The 13,547-nt window shown below is 42.7% G+C and overlaps 1 protein-coding gene across 1 annotated transcript in view; it reads left to right on the forward strand.

Annotated features, from left to right (window-relative positions):
- Positions 1-447: 447 nt before the first annotated feature.
- Positions 448-13,547, forward strand: part of CERS3 (ceramide synthase 3) — a 91,094-nt gene continuing 77,994 nt past the window's right edge. The window contains exon 1 of the mRNA XM_010985332.3: positions 448-527. The gene's annotated coding sequence lies outside the window, so the exon portion shown is untranslated. The remainder of the gene's footprint in view (positions 528-13,547) is intronic.

Below are 13,547 nucleotides of genomic sequence, written 5' to 3' on the forward strand. Positions count from 1 at the left end.
CCAGTTAGCAGAACGCCCTGCCGGTCCTCCTGGCTTCTGGAGAGTGCGTTAGCGGGCAGACCAGCTCGGGTGCTGATGCCGGGTTGTCAGCAGCGTTTCAAGTTTCTCTCCGCCACGTAAACCCCTTCCTTTTAATACAAACAGCAAAGACTGTCCTGTTCGGTAGTTGACTAATGAGTGTGTGCACTGAAATGCAGCGACAATGAAGCAGTTAGTGCGTCTGTGACTCTGCATATGACTGAGTTCCAGTTTTCTCCCTGCCAAGCGGTGAAACAGGAAACATCCCGTCAGGAAGAACCTGCAGGTGCCATCCAGTAGTTGCACCTCACGTCACGGAATTGCCCAAAGTCAAAAATCTTGACTTGCAACTTTGGAGGGCGGGTCTCTGAAAGAATTTCGGGCGCTCGCACGGAGATGAGGTGTGTCGTTCTCTGATGAGAAGGACGCTGGCTGCAAGGCTGCAAGGCTGGCTCTGGCTGCTCTTCACAAGCCCGGGGGCATCTTCTGTGGACTGAAGTCTCAGAGAGGTGGGCACCATTTTGTTGATGTTGTTGTTATTTGAGAGCCTTCGAAACCAAGTTGGCTTTGACTCTGTGTGTGTGTGTGTGTGTGTGTGTGTGTGTGAGAGAGAGAGAGAGAGAGAGAGAGAGAGAGAGAGAGGGAGAGGGAGAGGGAGAGAGACAGGGAGAGAGGTGATCAAAATGTTTGTTTTCAGCCTGATGTTTTGGGAGAGAATCAGAAGAGAGAGATCTGAAGCCCTCTGCTTGCTGAGTTTTACCTCAGAAGTCTTTAGTAGTGGAGAGTAAAAGTTGGATCCAAACTTCGACTTCTGACCCGTGTCACTCACTCTTTGACAAGTTTAAACTGATTTATTGGTGGACGGGAAGCATTGTTCAGAGAGGGAGATTGCACGAGGCTGAGCGCCCAGTCGGCAGAGCCAGGTTCACTAGGAAAGCCTCGGCTCCAGCTGAGTGAGAATGTCGACCTCGGGTCTCCAGGCAGCAGGACGAAGGCCATTTCAGACCATTTCAGAAGGGCTCACATTTGGAACAAGGCAGGAACTGCTCGCCTCTCAGGGGGCAGGCTTTTCTAAGCTTCTTCTGTCTTGAGGGAGATTGTCTCAACGTCATGTCCAGAAGACATTAGCTGATTAGTTCTAAGACTGCCAGCTTGGTGCAGAAAAATGAAACAAAACTAAACAATTTTTTGCTAACCCATGCTTAGGGAAGAGGTTCTTTGAAGTAATTTTATTTTATTTCCTGAAAAGCCTTACACAGAGCAAGGGGAAGAAACCTCTGGGACTCACCAGATGATTATTAATTTATTCATTAATCTGTAATGTTCAGGGTCCTTCTTTACCCCAAGTGAGGGTTCAGACTCTAAATAGCACCTTTCGTTCCTCTCCACTACAAGCTTTTTTAAGGGGTTTCCACTTAAAATTTCATCAGTAGAATTGCTGGACAAAGGGACTGTTTCTTTAAGGGGAAAATAGACACTTGTTCATACAGGAAATAATTGCAGAGCCTTCCAATTAAAAATAGTTCTGTCTTTTCTAAAAACAATCAAATTAATTGACATAAAATTGCTGATAATTCTGGGTTAGTAATAATCTACATTTATTGAGTCCTTGCTGAGTTTATGTGCATTGCTCATTTAATTCAATGAGACAAGACTCATATTATGCAGTTTTCAGATAAGGAAATGGAGACTTAGTGAGATTTATAGCAGCAGGGCAGGAAAGTGGGAAAGCCAGAACTCTTGCCTTTTTGCACACAGATATATACATATATATATATTAATATATATGTAAATATATATATACACATTTTTATATATACATATATATATGTATGTATGGATATGGATTGGAGCCTTCTCTATTCCTGTCCTATTCTGTCAGCCTTTTACTTAGTCCCTGTCACGTGGAGGAGTTTCTGAATCCATGGCAATATACAGGTATGTTACTTTGGTATCTTATAGCTAAAGACCAAGAGTCAATCTCTAATTTTCTTCGGCTGTTGGGGTGAAGGCAGGGTGTGGTGGACTGAACATGGGCTAGGAAGGCAGACAGACCTAGACTTGAATCCCTGCTTCCTGCTTACTAATTGTGTGGCCTAGGCAAGTCAGTGAAAGTCTTCAAACCTCAGTTTCCTGATTTATAAGCTAATTATCATAATGTCCATCACACGGCATTGTTTCAAGGAACAGAGGGACAAGGTATGCAAAGTGCCTTCCACATGACTGAAAACGGGTGGGCTTTCAGTAAAGAGTAGCCATTTCTCCGACTCTTTGCTGATGCTTTGGCATGCTCGATTCTGTTCTGGGCACGGGGTATCAGCAGCGAATAACAGAGGCAAGCTAGTGTATTCCACGCAATACACAACTTTCTTTGAAAACCACGTTGTGATTCTTGAGATCCTTTATGGTGGATATGTTTCAGTTTTGACATAGCCTCTGAAGCAGGGGAGTGGAAGTCCTATGCTAAGATTTCCCTAAAGTTCTGTAAAATGAGGCAAAAAGCAAGAACATCAGATATCTCTCTTACAAAAGCAGTTTGTTGTGTTAATTATTGCAGAGTTAGAGGTCAAGACAGGTGTGTTTTTATGCACGCATTCATGGACACACACACACAGATTCATCTGAGTTTTCCTGGGCTCCCAAAGCCATAGCAGAAGCATTGCTGGCAGGATGTGTGTGGGAGGAGGGTCTGGCTCCAAGAACTCACGGAACACAGAGTGTAGTGTGGCAACCATTCATTTGCGTTGGAACGCAGGCCTTCTACTCAAGAGCCTTGGGCTTTCCAGGGCTTCCCCAATGTGAATTTAGGGATGCAATACGAAGATTGAACTGGAGACAATATGCTTTTATAAAGACAGATTCAGGACAAGAGTGACTGGCTTATTTACTGGCTAAAAGCCTGGAGGCAGTTGTATCAGATAGGCCACTTGGCATCAAGAGTGGTATTTTGGCATCTGACCTTAACTTTGAATCCTGATGAGCTGCAGATCATAGCAGAGAGATCAGAGGGGAGCACAGGGAAGCTCCCTCTGGAATCAAATGCAGTTGTCTTCTTCCTGTTCCTGGAAACATCTGCACACCCAATACTCCGATCTTACTCGTCTTACACACCCTGAGTCTGTTTTTTATCTAGTGATAGACCCAGAATGATTTAAGAAATCTTTGTGTCAACCCAGACAGACTAGACAATTGGTGCTATGAAAGAAGACATTGTAAAGTTAGCAGGACTTCCTTTCCTAAGCCTTATGCAACAGTCAACCTCATCATTTTATGGATCATACTATATATATTGCCTTAAGATTGTGTCATGCAGGGAGGATTTTAAATGATGCAAATATAAACTGGGTTAAAAGCTTAATTAAAATAAATTAAGGCTGAGGCATAAAAACCTCAAGTGGCCAGTGAATGGAGAGATTAAGACCCTTTGACCTTATACGACACTGAAACAGCCTAAAATTCTCCCCAGGGGTTTCTGTTGATGGTGGACAGATGTTTGCTTGTAAATAGATGTCAGCAATCACTGTATTTAAATTATTTCCAAATTTCTTCATCGTCAGACCTTAAAGTCTGAGGAAACCCGTTAACAAATGAAAGACAGCCGCAGTGAGCAGGCGTTTGACCTTGAGACACGTTTCACCTTTCCCAAGTAGGAGGATGTAAAATTTCTCAGGCAGTGAGTGTCTTCATGCTGCTCAAATATAAAGTTAAAGGGTTTTGGTTCATTTTAATAACCATTTCCTCTTTTTTTGCCCACTGGTTACTGGAAAGCCTGTGGGGGGGCATTTGCGCAGCGTTCTAAAGAGGGCAAACTGAGCAGAGCGGAGGCCTGACACACAGCTGGCATTTGGTTTATAGACTTTCCAATTCAACAGAAAGTTTCCTTTTTATTGTTTCCTGAATTTTATCTTCAGGAAATACCAGGAAACTAACATGTTTAACCAAAATCTCCAAATCTCTCTGCTCAGGATTGGTACACACATATCACATAGACACACACACACATACCACAGACATTACACATGCAGACACACACATATACACACATACCACATAGATACACACACACACACACACACACTGCACAGACACACACACACCACAGACACACATACCACAGACACACACACACCACACAGACACATGCACACACACACACTGTGCACACACCACACAGACACACATACATACCACACTGACACACACACGCACCACAGACACACACACACATTCACACATACACACACACTAGACACACACACCACACAGATACATTCACACACACACACTGTGCACACACCACACAGACACACAGACACACCACATAGACACAGATACGCACACACACACACTCGTGCACGTGCACAATATAAAACTAAAATCAGAAGATACATACTTCTTGTGTGTGCACGCAACAAAGCTTGTTCTCCTGTCGTAGACTGAGCTGCCTTCTTCCGTCTGGCAGCTCTGCCTTCTGAAGCAAGTGACGTGTGACCGCTGGGTGTGGAGAAAGGAGAAATGGAAGCCGTTTTTTAGATTTTTAAAAAACTGAGGTATAATTGACATATATTAGTTTCAGGTGTTGTTATATAACGATCTGCTGTTTGGACGTATTGTGGAATAATCACCAAATACAATTCTCATTAATGGGAAAACTGTAAAATTCACTGCTAATACATATAATTAGGTTATTTGAAAAGATAAAATATTACTTTAAGGGATTTGAAATCATTTTTATTTATATTTCCATGTTCTAAAATGAAGTAATTAGTGAGGAAAAATCACACGCCGTAATCCATTTGCTCTTCAGAGAGTACTTGTGTGCAAGACCAAAGCCTGTTTCTTTTATTTTGATTCATTTGCCAGACATATTTTAGCTGATAGTCAATAAATACTTGCTGGTTAGATTGCTCCTGACACAGGCTGATTAATAATCATTTCACGATTCAAGCAAAAATTCTGAGAGCATTTTCCACTATAATGAAGATTACTTGACATCATTTAATAACTAAATTGGCTTCAATTTCTTCCCCTCAAATTTTGTTTTCTTGCTCGACATCTGATTAAAACTTTTAAAAACGTAAAACATGCTGATGCTGGAGAAACGTCACATTGCACAGATGAGCAATTTTCCTTTGTGACGTTCCCACCAGAGGCTCCCTATCACTCTGACCTCAGGTCAGCGTTCCAGGGCCTCGTAATGAGCATCTCCTGTTCTGTTAGCTGTTAAGTGGCTCTTTCTGACCTGTTTCCAAGGGAGATCTGCTTTCTGTGGAATTCTTGTCTATAACCAATTGTGGGAGAGAAAAGCTTCAGAGCATTACTAGATGATGACTGTAAAATAATACTCAAGTTGGATTTTCCTGTGATTGTTTGACAGATGACACTACTGCAGTGGTCTTCCAACTTTTTCTGACAATCACTGATGGTAAATATTTTTTAGATCTCATCATAGAACACTCGCACACATTAACTGAAATAAAAGTTTCACAAGACAATACTTGATATGTATTGATGTTTTCCCTTCTACTCCATTGCACTTTTATAAAATTTCTGGTCATGACCTACTAGTTAATTTTGTAGCTGGTAGTGGCTCTCAATACTGGCTGAAAGTGAGAACCAACTAGGAAAGTTTTAAAAAATGCTAAAGCCAAAGGCAGAAGAGACCGGTGAAATGGACTAGAGATTCCAGAAATAAACCTCCACTTTATATACTAGACACAATACACTTACTCTGAAACAGATTGGACCCTTGATTTGTGACAATGTTGATAGTATAAGAAAAGGATGGCCATTTGAATATCCATGTGGAAAAAAGTGAATTTTGTTTCTAACCTCAAAATGTATACAGATCTGAATGTTAATATGGATGTGACAGGTAACACAATATAACTTCTAGATGTGTACTGTTCAATACAGTAGCCGCAAACCGCACGTGGTTACTGAGTCCTTGAACTCTGGCTGGTCCAATAGCGATATGCCCTAAGTGTAAAATACACACCAAATTTCAAACACTCCCTGTAGAGAAAGAATTCAAAATATGTCATTAATAACTTTTATATTCATCATGTGTTGAAATGATAATATTTTGGGTATATTGGGTTAAATAAAATATATTCTATTTTGTCATCTGGAATGATGTTGTCCCATAGAAAAATAGTAGGAGCCAAATATGTAATTTAAAATTTTCTAATAGCCGCATTTTAAAAAGTAAAAAGCAACAGTAAAATTAATTTTAATAGTATATTTTATTAAAAACATCCCACTGTTTTTCTATTGAACAACATACCTCTAGATGACAAAATAAAATATATCAGTGCCCTTGAGATAAGGCAGTAAAATTACTACTATAATAAAAATATCTATAAATGGGGCCATATTAAAACTAAGAACTTCTTTCCATCAGAGCATACCATTAAAAGAGTAAAAAACAAGCTGCAGAGGGGAGAAGACATTTGCCATGCATGCAACCAATGAGGAGTCGTATCCAGAGCCAATAAACAAGTCCGTTTAAAAAGATGGACCAACGTGGTAGGAAAACAGGCAAGAGATTTGAACAGCCACTTTACCAAAGAGCATATCCAAATGGCCAGGAAACATGAAACATGTTCAACAGTATTAGTTATCAGAGGACTGCAAATTAAAACCACAATGGAGTACCACTATACACTCGCCAGACAGACTAACATTTAAAAGACAATGGAAGTGTTGGTGAGGATGGACAGCAGCTGGAACTCTCATGTACTGATGTAGGAGTGTGAATGGGTACAACAGCTGTGGAAGGCTATTCAATAATGCCTGTTAAGCCTAAGTATACGTATACCTCACGGCCTGGTGTCTCCACTCATAGGTACATGCCTCATAGAAATGCATGCATATATTTACCAAAAGGCAGGTTCAAGAGTGTTCATAGATAGCAGCATTATTTGTTATTGCCCCAAACTTGAAATTGAAGTAGAATTGGACAATAGATTGAAACAGTAGAACTGAAAAATAGACTGTGATATGGAATACTAAACACCAGTGAAAATGAGTCAACTACTGTTACATGCATCCACTTGGGTACAACTCAGTCATAAACGCTGAGGGAAAGAATTCAGATGCAAAGGAATGCGCTCAGCATGATTCCATTTGTATAAAGTTAAAGAACAGCACCATTAAACTGTGATGTTAAAAGTTAGGATGAGGTAGTTGGGGAAGGTTGGGTAGCGGCCAGGAGGGGCCGCGAAGGGTGGCTCTTTGGTACTGGTGATTTTCTGTTTCTTGGTCTGGCTGCTGGTTATGACATAGGTATGTTCACTCTTATGATCTGTTACTTTGCTGTTAGTCTCCTATGTTTCTTAAGCAGCACTAACAACAGTACTGATGCCAGGTGAGCACATTCAGAGATTCTGATCTAATTGGTCCAGACAGGGGAGAGCATGGCTTAAAATTCTCTCCTAGGTAATCCCCATGTAGAGACAGGGTTGAGAACCAGTGCAAAATGGGTCACAACTGGCCCTTTGAAAAACCACGTGCTGTGATATAACCATAATTGTTAAACTGGGCTGTGCTAGGCCCTTATTATCTTGACTCAAGTTACACTGAATTTGAAAACATGATTCACATTGATAAATCTTAGAGACATAAGGAGGCACAGAGTTAAATGCCTTAGAAAGTCAATCAGATAACTGAAATTAACAGTGGGCCAGGCTGGTAAACTTAATGCCCCACTTGAGGCCTGTAGCTCCTGTGATCATTACCAGAGCGGATTTTTCCAGTGAAGCTGCAAATCTGGATTTTTATGTGAATTTTAATGTTGGTTCAAGTTGTTTGAAAGCACTGTGCAGGTTAAATAAAATGGAATAGTAGGCCCAATCTGACCGTCACCAAGTTCTACCACGGGTTTGTAACTCTGACTTGAAGCTTTAGAGTTAGAAGGAAACTTATCGGTTAATTGTGTATTCTTTTGATTAATTTCCCCCTTTCTTCTTCTGCAGAATTGTTGTGAAAATAAACACAGTGCTTTTACATATATTTATGTACCCCCCCCCCCACACACACACACACATACACATATACACGTAGCACTTGAATTCTTTGGTAGTAAACTATTATATACATTCAAGGTAATTATCATTATTTACATTTTATTTTATCTTACTTCCGTTGTGTTTTCTTAATTGTGATGTTGGGAAATTACACCTGTGACTCAAAAGTTTATTATATGGTATTATTTTTCATGTTCTGGGGAGGAGTGGTATTTGGGGAAGGAAAATAACGTGTTATTCTCTATGAAATACTATAGAACCATGTTCTTTCTTTTTGAAAGGGGGAAGGCTGAGTGGCAGTTTCACTGGGCAGCCCCAAGGTGAGGAGCTCCATAGCTTAGCTGGTATTTGCCATCTGTGCTCTGATCTCACCCCCCTGTCTCTCATTCCCATCCCCCCAGCACCTGCCGCTCTGATCAGGAGGAAGAGTTGGCTCTGTCCTGCTGGTTTACAGCTTCCAATTTCTCACCTGTAAGAGAGGAATTTTCAAAATCAGTTCCTTCGAAATTATCAAAAGTGGCAATCAAATATGATCATGTGTATGAAGAGTTATTCACAAGGCATGTTCACAGATGTTGACTTGATGAAAGGCAAAATCCAGTATGTAAAGAGGCGAAGCTCTTTTACCCTCAGTGTCTGAATTTGAGTGGGGCTCTTTGTCATCTTTAGCAAGTCTTTTTAATCCTTCTCAACATCCTTTTTCACCAGTAAATTGGCAGTAGTGATAATTACCATTGTTAGGATTCAATGAGAGAATGCTTGTAGAAGAATCTTTGTAATCTTTATAATTGTTAGTTTTAATTTTAGTCATCTCAGTAATTTCTGTAATTGTCTGTGAAAAAGTGGTGTTATGGTTCCCAATTTTCAGCTGCAAAACCAGATGTCAGTGCTGCTGGTCATCTGGATCACATCTCTTATGCTTCTGCACCAGTGGTCCTTGCTTTGCCCCACCTCTCAACCCTCTCAGTGTAACCATTTCTTAGTGGGTCAGTAGAGAACTCAGAAGGAGTTCATGACGAAAACCTATAATTTTCTGTACCTTCTTATAAACCCAAAGGTTTGCTAAATGCAAAACCCAGTCGATCACAAATGTATTTCCCCTGCCTACTTTCTAGTCAGGCGAGAGTAGATAGTGAAGAGGCAGCATGCTGGTGAGGAGGACTGGGAAGCATCCGTAAGCCAAAGTGAATAACCTTGCTAACCAGGAAGTCACTTTCTCTGGGAAGGAGCAGTTTGGTTGGGCAGACAGGAGTTATGTGAGGATGCCACCAGCCCTTCTGGTGGTTGCACAGCCTGAACAAAGCCTGCGCTTTCAGAACTCCCAGGACTTCTGGATCCACTCTGCAGATCTACTCTGAGGCCCTGTGGACAGGCCCACCCGTAGCGGTGGAGGGGCCCAGGGCAAGAGTACATTTGGCAGTATCTGGCTCTCAGACGGGACCTAGCCCTCCTCCCAGTGCCAGTCCTGTCCTGCTCAGCTAGGAGCCTGGTACACACATGTGCAGACGCCCAGCAAACGTGCCTCCTCCCCAGCAGTCTCCTTTTGGTCATTCCTGAGGCCTAAGGGTACCTTGCGCTGTCACTTTTAGGAGGACAGACATGGAGAACGGCCCATGAAGCTCTTGAAAATGGTCTCAGAGCTGTTTGGGCGGGGAATCCTAGGGTCCTGGGTCCTAGGTTGCTAGCAAGCCTAGGAAGTGGGCGTGGGGTGTGGGCGGGCACGTCCCCATGGGCCTACAGACTGCTCAGCCCATGGGAGAGAGGTGTGGCCAGAGGAGGGCCAGAGTGGGGTCTTTTAAAATAAGGCCAGAGTCTAAGGGTGGGGTTGCTTGGGGGCATCAAGTTCAGTGCCCTTGGTACATAATTGATAGTTAATGGTATCACTGACTAATGACAGAGTGACAAAGGCTGGGCAATTTCAGAATTGCATGTACATAAATGTGACTCCTGCCGCCACATTCCATGAACATCCACCTAGCAGCCTGGCAAAGATGAAATTGCTTAGAATGTATAAGGCGGCAGATGAGAAACATTCCCAACCTGGTAAACTAACAGGAAGAAAAATTTACTGAGAAGCAGTTTCACTTGGCAGAGAAGAGAAGCAATCCGGGCTCTCGCTCTTGCTGAACAAAAGGACTTCCCTGAGGCTCACGTTATCTATCCCTTGGCCTATTTTAAGAGAATTCACGAAGGCTGAGAGTTGTGTCTCATATATATTTCAGACAATACTTACACCTGGGATATTTGGAGTTGAATAATCATATGACTCTTTTGTTCACTTTCAGAGCATCCCTTTCTTTTAGCTCAATCATAAGGCGTTTATAGTTAAATTTCACTAACATGAATGACTCAGGGAACTCTGAATTCCCTCCTACAGCCCGTGTAGCCGGCAGCCTGCCCTGCGGGTCAGCCAGCCTCCAGCTCCGCCACTCTCCTCTGGGTTCACAAGGGGAAATGCTTCACAGCATCAGAGCAGTCATTCACAGTGGCCCTTCTGCCAACTGTTTGTTTTGACAGAAAAAAAATTTGAGGAAATATCCAATAAAATATCCAAAACAAAAAGAAGAAGAAGAAGAAGGCTTAGAAGCTAACAGACCCCAAGATCAATAGAGGAGTAGCCAGCAAGCCACACTGGCACGTGTTAGACCTCCCTCCTCCGCCACGGGAAAAAGGAGTTGGCACTGTGCCTGACGTGGCATTGACCTGCGACACTTGGGATGTGTCAGCATGGTGTTTTCTCTGATTCATAGCAATAATAGGCAGAAATCAGAGAGACAAATGAAAATCATAGAAATGTCTATTGAACAGGGATTTAAGGATGCCCCCTTTGGAAAGAATGTATATTTGAAAATTCTGGAAACCCAGGGAAATTTTTATTTTTAAATGTTGCATTTTCATAAAATATACCCAGGAGGTTTTTTTCTTCCAGTTACTTCTGCAGGCAAAAGATCTCTAAATTTAAAGCCATGGATTTAGTCATTAATCCCCCACAAAAAAAGAATAATTAAGAAATCAAATAATTTCTCTATGTTCCAGGCTTCTTAGATTTCCTGTATGTCTTTCCGTGTCTCTCTCTCTCTCCTATCTGTTTAAAATCTGGGTGTTATATTTTTTTTGTCTTTAAGGGGCTTCTTGTTTTCGTTGGAGCTGGATGGAAATGACTAGTTCTTTTTAGTTTTGAGACCGTGTGAGTTATTTTCTCTTGGTGAATAAACAGCCCAGGCCGGTGGCCATGGGCAGAAGAAGCAGCTGCTTTGGCTGAGGAAGGGAAATGACCCATCCCTGTTTGCTCAAGGGAGGAGACAGTGACTGTCCCAGCAGGTGCCCAGTTTCCCAGTCTCATGCCACTTCTTGCCAGAAGAAGCCTTCCCTTTTAATTGTTCTCACTTTTTTATGATTTCAGAGTTGGAGAAGGAAGCCGTTGGGAGCGTGTAATTGAGACTATTTTTCTGCACCTTCACGGCTTCCCTGCCTTCTCTTGTAGGTTCTCACACCCACCGCACCCCACCCTCATCTGAAGATGACTAGAATCTTTGTCATCTGGTTCTTTTCCAAGGGGTGCTTCCTTCAGTGGGGGCAGCAGGAAACCCTGCCTTGAAACATTACATGAGCATGTATTTTAAAATATTAAAATTGGTGGCTTGCTTCATCAGTGTGCCCTAATAACCCCACGTCCTTCCCTAAAAGTAACTTGGCGTCCTCTTCATCTGTGAGAGACGGATGTTCCAAATTCCTTCTTGATCAAGATGCAGCTCCACACCCTCCTGTAGGTCTCACTCTTTCATAAAATGATTCCTTTGGTGACACTGCCCACAAGGGTGCCAGGATGTATGAAATCCTGCTGTCACTGAGGACATGAATCACCCTGTCAAGTGACACATCCCTCAGAAAAGCTGCTCGCCCACCAACACTTGGTCTGGGTAACCTCAGTGCTGAGCAGGGGGTAGAAGGAAATCAATGAGGGAAGACTGGCCGTCATGCAACCTGGAAGTCCACAGCACCATTGATAGGGAGATGTAAACAGTGACCACAGTTCTGACACCTGCAGCTTGCTGGGCACTTACTATACCAAGCATTACAAAAAGTGACTTAGACACACGACCTTATTTAATCCTGACCTAAACTTTACAAACGTAAAAATGATGTTTTTTACGTTTGTAAAGTCTAGCTGGAAAGGGAGGAAGGATGGACATTCAGATTCCCACACATTTATTCTTGACAAGCCAGTAGGCCTTGGGTTCCTACATGTCCTGTCCTGAAATTCTACCCTAGTGTGTTCTGGGGGAAGGTCCGGGCATCCCCCTCAGGTAGTCTGACTGTTGGAAGGTCAGAACTAGGTGACACTACGCAATAAAGCCTCTCCAGGACTTGTCTCCGGGTTTTCTGTTTAGCAGTTTGTACCTGTTATGTGGGCTTCCCTTAACCAAACGAAAATATGAAACTAGTTATCTTTTCCCAGCAGTGAGAGATGTGGACATCGTTGGGGGAGGGCAGCTGTGAAGGAGCAGAAAGGTGTCCCATTACTCCCCCTTGGGGAGTCTTTTTAAATTTAGTATTTAATCTTACTATTTAAACCAGCCTGCCATTGGATTCTAGCTCTTACCCAGTAAGGTCAGGATAATAAGATAATATTCCTAGATAACATTGATTCCGCACTTTATTGCGTTCAGGTATTTTTATGTATCTGCTCACCCTTAATCCACAACAGGTCTTTGCAGCGGGTAAAATTAGCGTCATTTAACAGGTGAGCAGGAGAAGACTCAGGGAGACTGAGTTGCGCAAGACCACTTAGCTGCTCAGTGACCGGTCCGGCCTTTGAAACTGGGCTGTCTAACTCCAGAGCCATAGTTTTTCAGCTGTTTGAAAGGCAATGAGCTACTTGAGGTGGAGTCTAAAGCACCGCGTTCTTTGTTTTTCAATTCATCAGTTTCAGGTTTGCGGCATGGTGGTCTTCCTGGTGCCTTTAACCTGGGACTCGGTGGGGGGAGAGTGCCGGCAGCCACAGCAGGGCACAGGAGGGCCCCGCAGGCAGCCAGCCAGCCCTCCAGTCTCTCCAGCGGGATCACTTGAGACAGCATCAGGGCCTTGCCTCGGGCTCCTCTGTGAGTCACTGGCAGCGAGGTTCCCAACTCCCTTGTTTTTGCTACATCACTCACTGTACCTGAGACTAATAACAGGGTAATTTGTGAAGCAAGATGTGTGACTCACCAGGCAAGGGAGGAGCGCGTGCAAGGAAGGACGTGGTGGAAAGGAACAAAATATTTAACAGCAGTTGGAAAGGAAATGCTGACGTCGTGCTAATTGGGTTAAAATTTCTTTACGTTGCAACACCATTGCCTGGTTACTCAGCTATTAATTTACATTTTAGACGTGGAGAGTTAACTAAAAGAAAAAAGGGCAGGGGGAAAGACGGGAGGGAATTCTACTTTTGAAGGCAGAATTATCAATTCTGTGTAACTTTCTCATAGATTTCTTCCCAATCATCTTGGACCCCTTTTCTTT

This window comes from Camelus dromedarius, chromosome 29 (assembly GCF_036321535.1).
Source record: "Camelus dromedarius isolate mCamDro1 chromosome 29, mCamDro1.pat, whole genome shotgun sequence".
NCBI classification, from domain to species: domain Eukaryota; kingdom Metazoa; phylum Chordata; class Mammalia; order Artiodactyla; family Camelidae; genus Camelus; species Camelus dromedarius.